The 20,172-nt window shown below is 39.5% G+C and overlaps 1 protein-coding gene across 1 annotated transcript in view; it reads left to right on the top strand.

Moving 5' to 3' along the window:
* HS6ST3 (heparan sulfate 6-O-sulfotransferase 3) overlaps positions 1-20,172 on the top strand; it is a 582,522-nt gene that overhangs the window by 7,176 nt on the left and 555,174 nt on the right. The gene's annotated exons all lie outside the window — the stretch shown is intronic.

The raw sequence follows: 20,172 nt of genomic DNA, 5'->3' as shown, positions 1-20,172 counted from the left end.
ATGATAAGAGATGATTTATTTTTCTACCTTTTTTCTTGCTGGCTACCTTGGGATTTTTGAAAGAGCTGGTTTCAGAGAAATATACATGTTCATGGAAAATGGTAAATTTAGGCAGTAGCAGTGTGGATTTGCTTAATCTTAGACTTTTATATTATTATTCCCCAAAGCTAATTATTATCATCTCGTCTTGACTAAGGACAATCAGAAGCGTATGCCATTTGAAAGTTATTTATGCTTGATAATGAATTAAACAGGTTTAATTGAGACTGGCAAATCCTAATGTGATTTTAAGAGTCATGAAATAAATTATTGGGCCAAGAAATAGGTTTAGTATGAAAACAAGTAAAGGGGGAGCCCAAATTAATATTTTGCAGTAATTAATTATCTTATTTTTGAGTTTGTTAAATTACGGATATCATGTATAAATTCTCTGTTGATTTTAACTGGCTAATATAACTTTGTTTTAATTATAGCTAAGTATTTAACTATGTTTTGGGAAGTATCCTAAACACTTGTTAACCTCGACGGCGTTACTTGTTATATCTTCCTCTCTCAGATACAGTTGCTCAGCAAAACATATGTAAAGTTCCCAGCACAGAGACTGACCTATAGAAGACGTTCAATCAATGTCAGCTGAAAGTAATACTCTATGCTCTAGATTACCTTGTAAAAATATCCGTATAACTTGACAAGCCTTTGGTTCTTTAAAAGATGGAATTATCAAACATTTTGTGTCCTCCCTCTCTTATTTTGTGTCATGTACATTCTAATTGTTAGTAGTTGCCTTCCATAATTAGCAAGATGTCAATTCCCCTTATTCTCTGGAAGAGGAGTAAACATAAATGTAGAGTCAAGGGCTTATTGGAACATTCTAGAAGTTTTCTCCTATTAGAGTATGCCACATATCAGAAATTTATCTGGGTGCAAACAGATGTTCTTGCCTCTTGGAAAGGTTAATCTCATTGTTCATTCTCACTTATGGAAAAAATACCAGCCTACATGGAGAGCACTGGAACTCTGATGTAGGATGGGAGGATGAGCAAAGGAAACATAATGTAGATTCTGGATTACTGCTGGTTAAAGCCAGATGGTTAAGGTGATTCTGGTTAGAGGTTGTGATGTTGCAGAGCAGTGGGAGGAGACCCTGAGTCAGGAAAAAAGTGCTCAAGAGAAGTGGAAGGAAGTCAATGACAAATGTATTAGCCACTGAAAATTGTACTGATGCCAACGTGTGGATGTAATTAGGGTGGTGTTTAGAGCATGGGCTGCAAAGCCAAACCAGCTGGATTTTAATCTGGCTCAGCCACTTGCTGTCACTTAACCCTGACTAAGTCAATTACTGCTCTGTGCTTCAATTTCCTTGTCTGGAAAATGGGAGGAATAATAGTGCTATCTCATGATGAGTGCTAACAATGCATGTGGCATTCTTTGAACAGAGCCTGACACAGAAAAAGTCACCATTTTTATTTTCTCATGGGACTCATCTCATACATCTGTGCTGTTTTGTGTGAAAAAATAAAATGATACTTAAACCTGTACTACCCCTTTTGAATCTGGAACTTTTCATCGTTCATGATGCAAAAATGAACTTGCAAGCTGTGGTGCAGAAGAAAAGCCATGAATGATAAAAGTAAATGTTAATTCTTAGGATACCATGGACACTCAGTGGGCATTTAATGAATGCTGTTGAATGGAAACTCACTTTCTTTCTTTTCTTCAGCGTATCATTTTATTTTTTTATGGGATATTAATGAAACAGCAACAAAAAATGTTTAAACACATACAATTAAATTCATAAATGAAGGAATCCTGCAGTGAAATTGAATTAGTTGCCTGTGGGCACATAAATATTTGTAGTTCATTGCTATTATGAATAGTGTACCATGCTTTTATTGGTAAGTACTGGGTCATTTATTGTCAGAACCTTGCATTTAACACCATATGTTCACAGTTGCCCCTGAATTCTAGTTTCTTTATAAACATAAGAGGGTAGGAAAGCTAGCCATGTTGCTGTGCACCATGTTTATTTATTAGATTTTACAGAATATTTCTTCCAAAGAACTCAGGGTTATGGATATATGACTGTCAACCTGGATGATGGCTTCTAGATTCTATGGGCTCTAATTAGAAACTTGTAGAATTTTATAGATTTAGTTCAAAGATGAAAACATAGACCCAGAAGGAAGAGTAAAAGTGACTTTCCTTTAACCATAGGTGTAGGGTAACAGCCTGTGTGTGGAAATCTGCAGGTGGGACCCGTGTAACACAGTAAAGAACCAGGTGGCATGTAAAGAAGGGAGAACAGACAGTGATGGCGTGGAGTGTGAATTAGAAGGATGCTACAGAGGAGGAGAGAAGGAGAGGAAAAGTCGTCAAAGTGAGGAATGAAGCCCTTAAAGAACTGAATCAGGAAGAAGGTGATAGTGAGCATGGAGGTCAGAAATGCGCCTCGTATGCCGTGGTTTGTCTCACTGGTGCGTTTATGGGACGTAATCCTCTGTCTAGGAGGCGATCCGACTCGCAGTGCTGGTGTAGTCGAATGCTGCTGGTGTTCTTTTATTCACTTGTGCATTCTTTTTCTGTATCCAGTTGCTGCTTTAAAACGCTGGTAGCTGTATTGTAGGTCCTGGCAGCAAACAGGGGCACCCTCTGGGATTGCCATGGGGCTAGTTACAGAGGGATGGACTGGGTCAGGGCACCCACATTGGACGTGAGGTTCTTTGCAACTGGTAACAAGGGGAAACAGTTAACCACCCCGGGCTGAAGGGGCAGAGGCAGGCAGGCAGCATCAGCATCCATTGTCTGCAGGAGCCTGACAGGAGCTACGGTCTCAGTGGTAGGAAGGGCTCCCCCGTCCCTGGAGCTGTTCCTAGAAAGCAGCATGGCTGGAATTTTGGAGCTGAGACCAAGAGGAGGGGTGGGGAAGAAACAGCTTGACTCCTTTCTCCTCCCAATTGTTTGCCTCCTTCCATTGTCTTCCTGTGGCTGAATTTACCTGAAGCTACTCATTCCCTGTACTTCACCAAGGCAGAGAGAGGTGGAGAATGGATATGGGGTGGGGGTGGGGGGCAGAGTGGATGAAAATGGAGAATAACTTGCACAGGGACTTAAAACAGTTTGGAATTTCTTCTAATTCATTTTATGAATCCTGCATTCAGTTCTACAAATGAGACTGAGAACAAATCCCCTCCTCCTTTTCAAACATTTTAGTACCTGTACATATATTTTCTGTATGGAATTACTGTTTTCTGTATGGAATCAGTCTCCACCCAAAGAATGGTGGATGCAATAAAGGACCCTCAGCAATGGAACCATGACCGTAAACAAGTGACTTTTCACTGAGTAATAAAAATGATCCTAAATTCAGGTGTTTGGTCACCCTAGTGCCCCAGGGTCTGTTGGTGATTGTGACATATTGGGAGTTAGATCTGTATTATGATGCGGAGTGGACAATACATTTTATATTTTATCTGTGTGGTATTTCGTTGATTTGAAGTTACGTAACAGTATTAGTTAAGACATGACAAGATAGTTTGCAAAACTGGCTATAGTTTGCAAAAGCACATATATGAGATGAGATATTTTCTGTTGCTTAGATGTACTTTCCAGAACATTAAGAATAATATTAATGTGGCTCTAAGTCTCTGAAGGTAACAGGTGAGGGAAGAAAAATATTTATATCACACTTGAAACTATTCAAATGTTTTTAGTTTTAATTTTATAGGACTTTTGAAACCCTACTTCCATATTTATTTGTTGGGGGAAGATAGGATGTGCCTGAAAGTATACATTCGTGCAACTCTGTATGATACATTAGGAACCTGGAGCCCAGTATTAGATGCTGAAAAATTGTTAAATGAAGTTGGTATCTGAGAAAACTCAGAGAAGATTAAAAAAAAGAACCATTAATTCGCCTCTTTAACTTCCAGAGTCAAAATGCCATGAGCAGAATGCTCTTCAACGTATGTATTTGTAGATGACAAAGCCATTTTCAGTGCAGTGTCTGTACCTAGCACATCGATTGGGACTGATGCGCGTGTGTCATTTCTCCCATCTGTGGGAGGGGATCTGGAGCTGCTGGGAGCACCACCATCCACGAAGAACACGTCTACCTCCACCCTCTTTTCACAGCCCCCTTTATGCACAACACTTTTTTACTGTTCTCTGGGACACCGTTTTGTGATGTGGCTGGAGTCAGCAATGGTCTGTAACCACGAGGATCATCTTCAGGCCCTTACATCTGTAGGAAAGCTACTTGCCGTGATAAAATGGCCTTAGGGGATTGTTTTCTACCAGCCATGCAAGTTATTAGCAATAAGGAACCTCTACTCTGTTCTACTGGATTTAAGTCCAGTTAACTGAAAGACTCTGGGAGAGGTTTCAGAGAATGTGATGTTTCCCACATAGCTTCATCGAGTTTGTCATTGTGCCTTCCCCATAAGTGATGGAGGGGGTGGATTAATGGATCGTTCTATTTATAAACATTTCTATCAGTACTTCTCTTGATAAATAAATAACAAAAGTATTATGTATTAAAAACGTCGGGCAACATGAAGGAACTTAGCTACACCGGAAGTGTCAAATTTATTACCTGATGCATTTTTAATCTTAAAAATATTCGTCAACGATCACGGTCCATTCTTTGTCTTTTAAGTTCAGCCCTAAGCCTACAGTACCACCACAGATAAATTTCTTTGCTTTGAAAGTTTTATTCTCCAAGTTCCTTATGTGTGCTATAAAGAAATAATTAATGTAATGAAAAAATCAATGTTGTGTATAAATTATTTAAGCTTTACTATCGTTGTAATTTTCTCTTCAACACCTATTGATCGGCAGCAATTCATTTGTTAATTTCTTCCTAATAAGATATTCATTGTGTTAGGTCTGTAGTAGTGCTGTCCCTGCACTTTCACAAATAAGTCATGGATTACTAATGACGCATGGAACAAGTTAAACAGCTAGTGAGCGCTGTGAGACGGAAAACAGGCGAGGGCAGTCATTTGAGATGCTGTCCTATAGAAACCCTGTGTAGCCAGACAACTGCTGGTAACTAAATGGGTAGACTCTTGCAGGATATTAATTTGTACTTCAAAATTTAATGTGAAATGTATTTTTCCAGGTTAAAAGAAAAAAAGGTCTTAGCATTGGCTGATTCTGTCTCAACAGCGTTTTCTGGATCCAGTAGAGCAAAGAGGCAAAGAACAGAAGTTCTGAAGCCCAGCTGTGGGTTGAAGTCCTGACTCTACCACTGATTACTATGTGACCATGCGCAGATTGCACAAATTCTCCAGACCTCAGTTTCTCCATCTGTCAAACAGTGATGAGAACATTCCTGCCTGGTGTTAGTGTGGGTTCACAACCTAGGGGACTTCTCGGGTGAAATCTGAAGCTGGTGCTATGCACAGAGGGCAGGGAAAGCCTGAAGAAAGAGGCAGATCACTCTGGATGGGTAGGTGGCCGGTGTAATAAGCAAGGCAACTTACATAAGAGGTTTGTCTTCCGTGGCCACAAGATAAGTAGATCTCTGCACCCACCTGCCAGAATCTTAAGAATTTATGCAGAGACCTTAGTGGGGTTCAGGCATGTAGGCCGTCCAGATGGTCCCAACAATACCTGCTCTCTCAAGGCTACATCCTTGAAATAGCTTCTAGGGAATGGTGGGAGTGGTGGATGGAACATCGTTTCCAAGGACAGGGGAGTCAGGGAGGGGCCTCCGATTGCCTGGGTCCAGCTTTTGTGTCAGTTAGTGATGAAGATCATATAAGTTAATGCACATAAACCCTTACCTGTGCATATGTGTCTTCCTTAAGTCAATATTTAAGTCCACAGTTCTCTTGTTTTGGGGGAATGTAATAGTGCTCTGAATGTGCTGGTTATTAAATATCGTTTTGACGGTTGTCCATTGGATTACTTCAGGGAAATGAAAAAATAGGAGACTTTGTGGAAACCCAAAAGAGATTCGAGTCCAAGAAATCAAACTGCCAAAATTTGTGGTAAAGAAAACGTTTGCATTAGCGAATTTGGACCAGATGGTTGGCGCGGTGTCCTGAAAAAGCTCTAAAGTTGAATCTAGGCTTCCTCATTGATTTGTGTACTTATTTACTGTGTGGTCTTCCTGCCAAAATTTAAGTTTCCTGAAGATGGTCACTTATTCCCTTGTGCATCCTCAGTGCCTAAAACAGTGCCTGGTACATAATGGCTATCAAATAAATAATGACTGAATAAATGAAAAAATGAAAGAAAACAAGCATAAATAAATTTACAAATTTATTGGACAATCTGGATAAGAATATATGTCCTATCTCCTTTTTTAGAATTGTTGTGGATTAAGGAAATGACTAGGAATGCACTTTGTAAAGTATAAAGTACTATAGACATTTAAATTTACACTGACAGTAAGAAGCCTTTTGATATAGAATGGAAAGCAAGGAAGGTTGGATTTTGGAAGTGCAATGCATATATCATTTAGCTTTTATAGAGAGCTTTAAAAATCAGAAATGACAAAGATGCAGTTGAAAAATCTGCAAAATACACATTCAGCTCAACAACTTGTTAAAGTAATGAGCACTTTCTTTTAAAACAGGATGTAATATATCTTAAAAGTCTTGTCAGAAGGCATTAGTCTTTTCCTTAGACCATCAAGAAACCTTCTCTTCCAGGGATTTGGCACAGATCAAGGTACAAAATTTTTTTTCTTTCCCATTGTTTTACCCTTTTGAGGAAGTTAGCCTAAAGTTGATATTTTAAATTTTGTATTCATAACTTTTCCATTATTTTCACATGACAGCTATAAATTAGAGCTGTTGGTTAATATGTCCTGAAAGTGAGCTGAGAATGTAACTGTCCTTCATTTGAGCTGATTTAGGATGTGAGAATCCACTGAGCTCTTCACTGCACAACTGGGTTTTGCAGCTAATTACGAAGAAAGCAAGAATAGAAAATAAAATCTTCCAGAGTCAAGTTTGCATTATAATAAGTATCTATTAGGAGAATAATTTTGCTTAGTAATGAGTTGGTTTTTATACATGAGGCAATGCCTGGTCGCTCCCAGGAGGTTATACACATTTGCATGGGCAGAGACTGGAGGCACACATCACTCCTGGGCTGGGTGGAGTCTTAGAAGAAGTTCAGGAAGCTGATGGAAAACCCTGAGAGGTGTGATGACTGACAGTAGGAGGTGATCCAGAAGAACTGGGGGGAGCATTATCATTAATTGAACTTTTAATCTCAGCAGTAACCCCAGGAGGCATGGAGAATTATCCGTGTTTTAAAGATGAAGAATCCGAGTATATGTATTAGGATGCCATCAGCTGCATTTAGCGAAAACGCTAGTTCATGTTGGCTTAGTAAGACATTTTAAATCTCATCACAAGCCCAGAGGGAATTGGTTGATTCTGTCTCAATAGCGTTTTCCAGATCCAGTAAAGCAAGGAGGCAAAGAATGTAAGTTCTGAAACCCAACTGTAGGTTAAAATCCTGAGTCTACCTCGTGTTACTCTGAGACTTTGCACAAATTGCATAAATTCTTCACGCTTTAGTTTCCCAACCTGTAAAACAGTGATAAAAACATCACCACCAGGTATTAGTGATGAGGATCGTATGAGTTAATGCGCACAAACATTTAGAAGAATACCTAAAGCAGAGTAAGCGCCTATTAAATGTTAGCTATTGTTATTGTGCAGAGGACCCAGGTGCTTTTCCACGTGTTTACTCTGCCGCCCTGAGCTTGCTAACTTGGGCCATAGGCTGCCTCCCTCATGGTTGCAAGAAGGCTGCAGCTGTACAGGGAGACTTTCCCGGCCAAATGAACAATGACTAGAGCAGAAGGGGTCATGTTCCCATTTGTAAGCCAGTCGCTGGCAATGGGAATGGGCCCTCCAGGATTTGTCCCTGAAGATAGAGGTAGGGTTGCCCTCCCCTGAATCACATTTGGACAGCAGAACAAAATGGGGGCTCGCCCAGCAAGGGGAAGGAGGGATGGACGTGGAGAGGGTACCAATAACATCTCCGTCCTGTTTTAGAGAGTGACGTGGGGTTAAATTGTAAAGCTAGGCTTCAAACCCAGGCCTCACTTCCAAGGTCCAGCCTGTCAGATATTCTCACCTATGTCTGAAAATTGTTGCATTTCTATGATTAGTCAAAGAACTGGAACTATTCACTGACTTTTTTTTTTATTCTCTCTTTTGTTGGTTCAGTCATTTTCAACATATATTTATTAATGTCTGCTGTGTATCAATCACATACAGCACAGTTTCAGGGAAATGAGCAGGAGAAGGAATAGTAATTATGGCTGACACATTTTGACTGCTTACTCTGCCCTAGGCAGAGAGCTTTATGGATGTTAGTACCTGCAGTAAGTAGGCATGGTTATCATCTCCATTGTACAGATGAGAAAATGACGTTCGGGGATATTAAGGTTCTTGTCCATGGTTGCAGAAGGAGTCATTGGTGGAGCAGTTAGGTATTTTAACCCAGGTGTATCTGGTTTCAGAACCAGCTCTCTCCTCCCTAGGTTGTGCTGATGTTGTGTAAATTTGACAGCTATCTGAGTAAGTCGAACCAGCAGGGGGAAAGCAGGACCAAGGCAGACTGACGTGGGTTACTGTAATAGTCCTGTTTTCTAGTTTTTATATTTCATGCTTTGACATCTGGGGCCATGCTGACCCTGGAGGGCTCGCTTCTCCCAGGGTTAGCTAGTTTTTTGAGGTAGTAAATGAGCATGGCTGTGAGCGTGTCTTCACACGCAAACCAACCAATCCAGAGCCCTGATCCCCCCACTACTTACTTTTTCAAGCTCGTCTACTCCAGGTCACTACCTCCCCTGCCCTAAATCACCCCAGGGCCGGTACCGGACAACGTGGGACAGCCCTTATTCCCCAAAGCCCACTGGAATTACTCACACTAGCCAGTCCTGAACCCACTTACCCTGCCTCACTTGTTCTTTCCTTTGGAAACCTCTTACCCATGATTCCCCATTGCTTCCTCTGGCTCCTGGAGGACCCTGGTGCTTCCGTGTATGGCCCTTTGTGGCTTGCTCTTTTTCCTATTTCTAGGTATCTGTGAATATATAAAACTCCTTCCTTCATGGCTGTCATTTCTGTGTCTACTTGTCTTACCGTACTTGATTAAAACAAATCCCACGTATCCTTAAAGTGGTCACCAAGTATGGAACGCAAACGTAGGACAAAGAATCTAGTTAATCAGAAGCACGGAGGTGATAAAAAGTGGATGCTAAAATAGTGTAGAAGCCAACTGTCAGAGTACAGGTGCAAGGTCAGATTGAGTCTGAGTCCAGGATTAGACTAATCAGTGCCCTCACATCCAAGGTCAGGATTGTGGATTGGTTCCAGACATGAGAGTGGGACCAAGTCTTCATGCCAGTTGCTTCTAAGCTGTAGGAGGACATGGATGTAGTGGAGGCAGAGAGAAAAGGCAGGGCTGAGCTGCAACACCAAGCGAAACCTGAGACAGCCAGTTCCTTATAATGTAAACAATCTTGTAAAAACGTTGATTAACGAGAGAGATATAAAATACCCAGTTTTATTTTAAGGTCCCTTTCTTTCTATAGCTAGCTAGCTAGATGGATTGAGTCATTAGTGATTGTACGTCGCCCAATACCAGGCACTGTGGAAGACACAGATTGAGGAGAAGACATGGTCCTGACTCTCAAGGAATAAAATCACAGTATGTAAGTCATAGACAAAATGAATCAGACGTATTTACATCACAGCATTTAAGTCAATTCATAGTATTGTAATCAGAACTAGATATAAAAGTTCTAAAGAAGGTGTGCTAAAAGAAAGAAGGAGTGTGAATGTTTGCAGGAGTGAAGAAAGCATGTGATAAAGGGTTTGAACTGGCTGAAGAGATTGAGTGATACTGGGGTGGGTGCTGGGATGGATGTTTAGAGAGAGCCCTGAGTGCATGCTGGACTGAGGAGATGACTTTGATTCAGTATCAAATTTAGAATAACTTAGAATAACTTTAAATTCTTACACAGTGTGGTTTTACAAATATGTCCATAAATTCTCTGATACTCTTCTCAAGAGGTGAAGCTTAATTCCTCTCTCCACCCTCAGTATTGACTTCAGGAACTTGACTCTAATGAATCAGATACAATCAAAGGGATGAGGTGAGATTATAGAAGGACTGTGGCTTCTGGTGGGTGTTTCTCTCTCTCTCTTTCGGATCCCTTGTCCTGGGTGAAGCTGTGTTCTCAGCAGCCTTATGGAGAGGCCCACGTGGGAAGGAACTGAAGCCTCCTGTGAGTGAGCTTGGCAGGTGTCCTTCCGCCCTGTCTAGTCTTCAGAGACTGCAGCCTTGGGGGAGACCCTGAGCCAGGTTTGATGTTCACAGGAATGATAAAGCAAAGAGGGGTGATGGTAGGGGGGATGTTTTTAAGAAGATGAGAGATGATCTGATCCCGGAACGCAGGATCTCATCTGTCTTCTTCCCTTTTTAACGGGAGGAAAGGGAGAGCATTTGAGTACAGATACGGGAAGGTTGGTGAATTGACAGTTGAAGGATGTGGTGGTTCTAGTGTGATTGAATCTTTTAACTATGAAGCATGAAGCAAGGTCCTTAGCTGAGAGCGGGGAGGAGAGGAAGGAATGTTGGAAATTTGAGGAGAGCAGAGAAGGTGTGAATAATTATCTCAGAAGCTGGAAAAACAAATTTCCTAGGGAATTAAGCTGTGTGGCAGTATTGAATTCTGTTTTGAGACCTGTGATTATAAATTTGAAACCAGTCCATTTGGCATGATTCTGTGGTTTTCTTCAGCAACATTAAGCTGCTCTGGTGGAGGCTTGGAGTTAATACACAGCTGAGTTTAACCAGGGCTGGGGTTTACAAGGGAGGAGCAGGAGAGTTATGGCTGTTTGCCTAGAAGCATTTATAGCAACAGATCATGTAATGTAGGTTGGTCAGCAGAGAAGTGAGGATACAAGGGTTGGTGATGGATGAGAGGAAAGTGGTAGGGCCAGTAGTGTGTGTCAGGGTTGCTGGTCAAGGTCTATGTGGGGAGTTGGGTAGGAGAACTGCAGTGCTGGTGTAAGTGTGCTGGACAGATGGCAGATGGTGGGCAGAGAACAGGGTGTTTGAAGTTGAGATGCTGGAGTGAGGGCTGTAACTTGTGTGATCCACGTGAGTGGGAGCCTGAAGTAGGACAGGAAGTGGTCTTTGGAGCTAAGAAGTTCAAAGAATGGTGGAGACAAGACATTGGATGGATTATTCATGTGAATGTTGAAATCAAGAATGGTGATAAAAACCAAGTTGAAGAGGAAAGTAGGGAGCTTGGCAGGGAGGTCTAGAGGTTCACGGTGACAGCATTGTGGGAAAAGGTGACAAAGAATGACATGTGGGCATGTAATCCTCAAGTCAGACTTCTAAGTTGTTGAGTTTCTCAGGACGGTGATGAACCAAGAAGGAAAGGGACAAAGAGGAGAGAAGGGAGCAGAAAATAGAAAGAAGAGAGATAAGAAGTAGCAATAACAGATGATTAGATAAAGAAGTTGTGATATATTTATACAATGGAATACTACTCAACCATAAAAAAGAATAAAATAATGCCATTTGCAGCAACATGGATGGACCTTTAGATTGTTATTCTAAGTGAAATAAGAGATAGAAAAATACCCTATGATCTCACTTATATATGCAATCTAAAAAAATAACACAAGTGAACTTATTTATAAAATAGAAATAGCCTCACAGACATAGAAAACAAACTTATGGTTACTGAAGGGAAAGGAGGTGGGAAGGGCTAAATTAGGAGTGCGAGATGTGCAGATACTAACTGCTATATGTAAAATAGATAAACATCAAGTTTCTGCTGTATATCCCAGGGAACTATATTCAATATCTTGTAGTAACTTATAATGAAAAAGAATACAAAAAGGAGTCTATGTACATATATGTATGACTGAAACATGATGCTGTACACCAGAAATTGACACAACATTGTAAACTGACTATACTTAAGTGCAGAAAAAAGAGAGAAAAGTAGTGATAACAAATTAAATAGAAGTAGAAGAACCCGAATATTACTCTGCAGAGAAGGGCAGAAGCTCCTCCTCCTTCCATGTCCATTAGGGACTAAGAAACTCCAGGATAGTAAGATCAGAGAGCAGCATTTCATGAGAGGTGAAGTCTTACAATTTCCACTACCTTTATAAATATCACTTAATCACAGTTATCAAAAAACAGTTACGTTTTGTTTGGCATTCTCTCTTTATGAGCAGAAATGTGAATAATACCTGTGAAGTTTTCTATCTCAAAGCAGTTTTTATTTTTAGCCCCGGTGCCAAAGGGACTGAGATTCTGTTATGTGAAAGCTTCCCTTGTGAAGGACAGTTCCGTCCCTGTATTGCTGGATGCGTGAGATTTTCCAGTGGACAGATGACCTCGCAGGAAATAAAATCTGACCATGGATGTGAGCTGGACCCTAGAATCCGGAAAGAAACTATGACTCAGCAGATCATATGTCAGTATCTGAGTAGTAGATAGGTTTTCTGAGAAATAAAGGTGTCTCGAGGAGACAACTACATTCATAAAGGAGGGTTAGACTATTTCAAACCACTTGTGGTTTTGATAGAGGCACCGGGAGAAGGATGCATTAGGGGATAATTACTTGGGTTTCCAAAAGGTTATGCACTGCTTCTGTGCGGAAGGGGCTTCGTCCGTAGATGGATTGGGCTGTGTTTTATCTAAAGCTCAATTCTTTCCACATTTGGAGAGCTTACTTACATTTATTCAGAACCTGATATCCCCTTGTTCTGCAGAAGGGATGGAGGCAGTGCAATAAGTTACACTGGTGTTAGTGACTTTGAGGTATTGGAAATGTTGAGAGGGACCAGGGAGGGGCCTAGGAATAAGATCCAAAAATGGCCCAAGCAAGCTGGAATAGGAAGGTACAGAAGGCGGAGGTGCACAACAGTCAGTTAATCGCTGAGCCCTTACCCTTGATGTTTGGGCGTGCAGAGGTGGCTGAGGCCCTGCTGGTTAGAAAAGCTCTTTTTCTTGATGGGGTGATGGGGGAGGGGGTAACAATATGAGCTGGGATACAGCGCAAGGATGTTCCAAGTGCTAGGTACTGTGCTGGGCACTGCAGAGAAAAGGTGACTGAGACATTGTCCCTGTTCTCAAGGACCTTACAGTGGACAGACTAAAAAGGGGATAGCTGTCACGTAGCAAGTGACGTGCTGCAACATAGGTTCAGTGCAAGCACAGAAGGGGGATAAGGCAGAGCCTGCAGTGGCAGGAAAGGCTTCCCTGGAGGGAATGGAGTAATTATAAAGAGTCGTCAGAACTTAGAATACAGCGTGAGTGATTCTGCCTGAAGGGTGTGATGAGGACTCACAGCCGCGCGTGACTGACTTAACCTCATCAAGGAGCTTCTCCAAAATCATTTTCTCACCATTCCTCACCCATTTATGTCTGGATGACATGCTGCTTGCTGCACTTTGACCAATTACTAAGTTGTGCCGTAAGTGATTTATTACCAAAAATAATTGGAAGTGCATGAATCTTTTAGGTTCATGTTTATGAAAAATGATTGTATTTTTCTTTTAAGTTAAAGAGGACCCAGGGTGACTCGAGGGATTAACTCTTATGTTCTGTAATACTTTCTTGAGTGGGATATAAAGGGGTAGATTTATAATGTGTCCTGAAAGGAAAAGGTTGATTACTCCGTTTTTAGCATATATAATTAGGAACAGATGAACAATACTATTCAATTATCATATAGCTTAATTACTTGTGAATGTGCATATTCAGGTACATAACCTTCCTAGGCTAACTACCTCTCTCCAAAGACAATTTAAGGTGGATTACAGAATTAAAATAGGACAATTAAAAGTATGAGTAAAACCGAAACCATTTAAAAGGAACAGAAAAATGTGTGTGCCAGACATGTAAGTTTAGTTTACTTGTGCAGTTAAATGTGAACTTAAGCTTTTAATATCTTGGCTGCTAAGATAAAAAACAAAGCACTTAAAGAGCCCTTGTCATTGGGTTAAGTTTGTCTCAGAGGAAAAATACCTTTCTGACCTCCAGAAGGAATTTATTGCTTAAAGGAGGGCTTGGGATGACATCAAGAAGAATGTTTTCGCAATAGTTTTGCGAGCGATACAGAACGTTCTTCAAAAGGCCGTTACTTACATCAACTCTGTAGAAACAAAGATTTTGGTATATCAGCAATAAATGACTGAAGCCTATAATGAAAAAATCTCATTTGCCTGAGTAACAGAGATATAAAATACTTAGAATTAGATTTATTAGAGATCACTGTGAACTATGTAAAAAAAAAAACTATGGCACTTCATTGTAAATATACTTGAAGCATGAATGAATAGAGAAATGTTTCCTGAATGGAAGAACGAATATTATAAAGATTGTAAATTTTTATCAGGTTAATTTATAAATTTAAGAATAAAAAAACCTACTAGGGCTTTTCTTGATAAAAGCATTCTAAAACATTTTGGCAAAAAAAAAAAAATCACAGGATAACAGAAATATTATAAAAGAAGAAGAGTGATGAGGTGGAGTTAGTCCCAGATATAAATCATGTTAGGAACAGTAATTAAAACTGCCTCTCCTGATGCATAGCTAGAAATATACATAAATAGGATGGAAAGCCCCAGAAATTGATATGATTATATTTATGAATTTAGTGTGTAATGTAGTAGTTATCACAGAACCATAGGGAAAGGAATACTCATTTGATAACCAGCTTCCTGGCAACATTTAGAAACACAGCAAACTCTTTTAGATTCATGTTACGTATTACATAACATGTTTTCCAGGTGAACGCAATAGTTAAACATAAGAAAGTAATATATTATAAGCTTTGGGATAATATGAAATTGAACATGTTTGAGTGCCTTGGAAAGAGTGATCCCTCCCAAAAGATGAAGGGAGGAAGGAAAGCACCAAAAGAAAGTCTGAAAGATTTATCTATATTAAAAATGTGAAATGTGTATAGTGAAAACAACAGAATTGAAATAAAATGGAAAAGAAAGCTGGGTTTCCTGAGGAAATACCAGATGGGGTTGGTAGAAATACCACAGATACACATACGCACTGGAAGATTAGATTTTTATTTAGCCAAGGATACAGGGTATTTTTTTGGGATGAGGAGGGCACACAGAGCAGGGGCAGGTGCAGTAGATTCCAACAGCTCTCCTCTGTCTTCAGAGCTTCTGGAGAGGTCCAGGTGTTGGGCTGTTGCTGGTGGCGCTGATGGCCCCATGGGGTCTCCCCAGATCTGAGAAGCTCCAGTCCTGCTTCCCCTCAGTTCTTTTAAAATCGGGGATTAAATCTCCATCCAGGGATAAATTGCACTAAAATTGATTCTCTAAAATTTAAGGAGGGATTTCTAAATATCAATCCTTCCTGGTTCTTGAGCCAAACTCAACCTCCTCAACATCATAGCCTTGTCTGTGAGGAAAAAGCCAACTTAGAGCCCCGTGGTCAGCAGTGTCTTAGTGCCTGGCTTTCCAGGACCTTAGAAAACTCACTCTTCATAAACAGACCGAGGAAAAACATCTAAAGTATGACAGGAAAGGATTAATGACTTTCTTAAAGACATTCAAATGGTTAGAAAAACTATTATATTCTCAATAGATAATTGGGTAAAACTTATGTACAATTTTCTCATTAAGAGCCTGTTAGTAAGTAAACAACTAGGAAAATACTAGCCTCATTAGTAAGCAATGCAACTAAAAAATAAATTAAAAAAATAACACACCTTACACCCACATTATGGGTTCATTTGCAAGTTTGCAACCTTCCACTGCTGATTTTTAGAAAGTAGTCTGTTTATCAGGAATCAAAAAACTGCCCATGGATATTTATACCAGGGATATCACGCCTGGGAATTTATCCTAAGACTATAATTTAAGAGAAGAAAAAACATATGTGCATTAAGATATTCATGCCACCATTATTTATAGTGGCAGAGAAATGGAAAACCAGGGAGCACCTAGGACTTTGGATGGTATGGGGATGGTTAAACTATGGACAACCAGCTGATGGACTGTGATGCCTATTAAAACGATAATTATGAAGATCGGCATATTAGGAAAATTTGAGGCATTGTTAGATTAAGGAGAACACAAAATAGTTATCTATTCAGTGATCAGCTTTGTAGCTCTATTGTCAAGTTCTATAAGGGAACATTATAAAATAAAAATAATGTTTAAGGGCAGGGAATTTTAATTTCATTTCTTTTTTTCTTTATTATTATTAAACACAGTGTAGAATGTTGGTTTAAAATGTGCATTCTCTGATTTCTATGTACATAACTCTGTTCTACTCACTTTGCATTAGTTGGAGCTTACCTACTTCCAAGTGACAGAAATCAGTCAAACTAGCTCACATGAAAAGCAGTGTCTAAGATGCTGGCAGACCACAGCAACATCTCTGGAAAGTGGTCAGTAAAACAACAGGTGTCAGGAAGAGTCTTAAGAATGTGGTCAAGTTCAGGAACTGGGCAGCAGGAATGCATGAACCCTAGTTCTCCTTCACTGATGTGACTACATTTTCTCTTCATTTGTTGGCTTCTTTTATATTGCTGCTACCTGACTTGCTTGTCATAGGCCTAATTATAAATTTGCAGCTGAGAAAGCTGGCCCACTTCACCTGACCCAGCTGGGGTGTGAGAGTGGTGGGAAGGAGTATGGTGGTGCACATGGCTGTTTCCTAATCAGCAGAGAAGTAGCTGGGGCAGGTTCTTTGAGAAGGGAACAATAGCACGACAAACTTCTCCAAACATGTTTAATGGATAGCAGTCTCCTCTTCCCACTCAGTTCCCAAGTCACAAGTTTTTCAATGGCAAATGGGTGTCTCATCCATCCACATATTCTAAGCTACAGGTGTGGCATCTGGCTGGCAGAAAGTGCTCAGGGTATATTTATTGAACTGAACTTTCAAATATCTCCTAGTTCATTCATCATAGCAAGTGCTAAATTGCACTAAATTTTCCAATGAACACCTGCACACCACTATTTTAAACTGTTGATTAAAGGGGAAGGCTAGAGAGGTGCAGGTGGCAGAATCACTGTCCTGTTGTGATTTTGGCACAACTGACTTGTGTTCTGATCATCCTACTTATGCAGACAGGCTTAGGAGACCTGGAAGGTAGGTAAAAATGTACTTAGGGATCAAAGGGAGTTTATATGAAGTTATGGGAAAAGCATGGGTTTTGGAGCACACAAGTTAATTTTGCCCCTGAGCTTTATCATTTATACATATGTGAGCTTGAGAAAGTCCCTAAGTTCTCTGAGCCTCAATTTACTCATCTGCAAAATGAGACAGATAATTTAATCCTATTTTTAGGATTGAGTATTACATGAGATTGTTAAATGAGTTTTCTAGGATGTAGTAGGTATTAGTAATCTAATTGCCTTCCCTTTCTCTTTCCTTGCTTCTTACCTCCTTAAGTGCTTTGAGAGTTCTTCTGAGTGGAGTCCTAAGAGTCTTGATTTCTGTAGCATGAAAGAGACTGTTTTGGCCTGAATATTTCATAAGACAAGGAATTCCAGGAAAATGCGTAAAGGATTAACACGGCAAGATGCCCCCTGTGGTGTAAACATATCAAAATAATAGCAAAAGAATTACAAAAATCATAATAAGTACCAAAAGGGGAAAATAACCTTTGAAAACAATAAATGAAAATTTAAAATAAAATAAAAAAACCAGATCTCACTGCGAAAGTAGTGTAACACCAAAGAAAAACGCATTTGCAGGACCAGGTATTTGCCCTGGTAAGGGGGAAAAGAAATACTAAGAATCACAAAGAGGTGAGATTGAATGATGATATTCAATTGAGAAGACAGGGAAAAAAAGGCATAATATCTATAAAAACATGCAGTGATGGTGAATGACTGTAGCACATGGAAATGCTGCAGAAATACCAAAAAGCAAGACAGGAAGCAAAGGATAGGCTTAGAGCACTGGGTTGAAGATTACATAAATTCTAAACTGTAACACTAAATGATTAGATTAAAATATATAATAGACTGCATGCATCTAGAAAATAGATTGAGATAAATCTGTAACGAGTAGGGACACTGATATGCGCTGCATTGTGTCACCCCAAAATTCATATGTTGAAGTCCAAATCCTGGTAACCTCAAAATGTGATTGTATTTGGAGATAGGGCCTTTAAAGATGTGGTTAATGTTAAATGAGGTCTCTAGGGGGACCCTAACTCAATATGACTGGTGTCCTTGTGGTTAGAACATAGATACATGCAGAGGGAAGACCATGTAAAGATAAAGGGAGAAGACAGCCATCTACAAGCTAAAGAGAAAGGCTTTAGAATGAAATCAACCTTGCCAACACCTTGATCTTGGACTTCTAGCCTCCGAGTCTGCAAAGAAATAAATTTCTGTTATTTAGTTCAGAGTCTGTGGTACTTTGTTATGGCAGCCGTGGCAAACCAATCCAGACACCAAAAGAAAAAGTGATGATGAAAACTATAGGGAGGAAGTAGAAACTTCCTCTAGCCTGGAAAAGGAGAAATTATGAAAGGAGAACTAGGAAAAATGTTAAAATGCCTTCTACCAATACTCTTTATTAACAGCATTAGAAATGCTTGCCACAGGACTATGAGTGGAAAAAAATATGAAGGACCCGATGAATAACGTATGTTACTAAATACAGACATCATAAAAATCAACTGAAAAATCAACCAAAAACGATTATAGTAATAAGAATTCAGCACAATTATAATATAAAATAAATCCGTAGTCTCTAGTGCTTCATACACCTATGAAATGTGGTAAGAATCAGCTTCTTTATAAATAGAAAAATTGTATTAAATAACTGTCAGTTTAATGCAGGATATGAAAACTAAGGAAATTTAAAATAATGGGAAACATTAAAAACACTGGGAAAAGAGAGTAATATTTTATTCCAGAATGATCTTACTAAATATGCTAATGATTACAGTGTCTCTTTATTAAATAGAATTAAATATAATAGTAGATATTGATGTACTTTATAACTTACAAACAATTTAGATGCTAGATATTCTCTTATCATTAGAGTTTAGGATAGCAAAGTTAGAGACTCAAGATAACTTTTAGGGGAAAGTAGATTTTAAGATAGTCTAAAATACTCACTTAAGGATTGAGATCAACAAAGAATGCCTGTTTGCTCAGTGATCAATTATTTTGACTCCTCAATTAAATGAAATTTGCATTGGATCTGTGTTCCATTTCCTATTGTATAGTATGGTTAATCTCGAAGTCTGTGGAAACAGAGGGCCTGGCAGCTCTTTCATGTATTATCTGAATGCCCTTGGGCAGTTATTTAATATTTCTGTTCAGTTTCACTCTATGAAATGGGGATGAGGTTGTTGCGAGGCCTGAAGAGTCTTGAAATATTATATCATGATTAAAATTACTTTCACAGACTATTTGCTGCATTAAATATAATAGCCAAAAAAAAAAAAAAAAAGGAAATTATGCTTTACCAAAGGGGACTTTAAAAATAAAAGTTTGAATTGTGTCCTCTCTCATGGAACATGTATTGAAGTACTAACCCCTAGTGCCTCAAAATGTGACCTTATTTGGAAATATGGTGGTTGCAGATGCAATTAGTTAAGATGAGGTTGTGCTGGAGCGGGGTGGGACCCTAATCCAATGTAACTGATGTCCCTATGAGAGGGTGGCTGTGTGAAGACAGAGAGACACACATGTCACAGCAAAGGGAAAGACGAGTTATGCTGCTACAGGCCAAGGGATGGTGAAGATTTCCAGCAACACCAGAAGCTAGGAATAGCGTGAGGAAGGGTTCCGCTGCAGATATCAGAGAGAACCTGGCCTTGCTGACACCTTGATTTCAGATTTCCAGTGTCCAGAACTGAGAGAAGACATTATTGTTGTTTTAAGCCACCTTGGTTTGTGATACTTTGTTCCAGCAGCCCTGGGAAACTAATTCAAGGACTATGCAGTTTTTGACGTCATTTAAAGCATATTCTTGAATATCTTAAGGATATGGAAAAATGTAACATATTAATCACTGAAAAGGCAATTTATAAACTATTCTGTATGCTCTGACTCCTATTATCTAAAAAATACATAAATGGACCTATGTAGATTCCTCCAATTTATCTTCCCTACACCATATTGTTAAAACTTGTCTTCTCTGATAAGGGGCATTTTGGAC

Source organism: Camelus ferus, chromosome 14 (genome assembly GCF_009834535.1).
Source record: "Camelus ferus isolate YT-003-E chromosome 14, BCGSAC_Cfer_1.0, whole genome shotgun sequence".
Taxonomy (NCBI): Eukaryota; Metazoa; Chordata; class Mammalia; order Artiodactyla; family Camelidae; genus Camelus; species Camelus ferus.
This window is presented reverse-complemented; position numbering and strand designations above follow the sequence as displayed.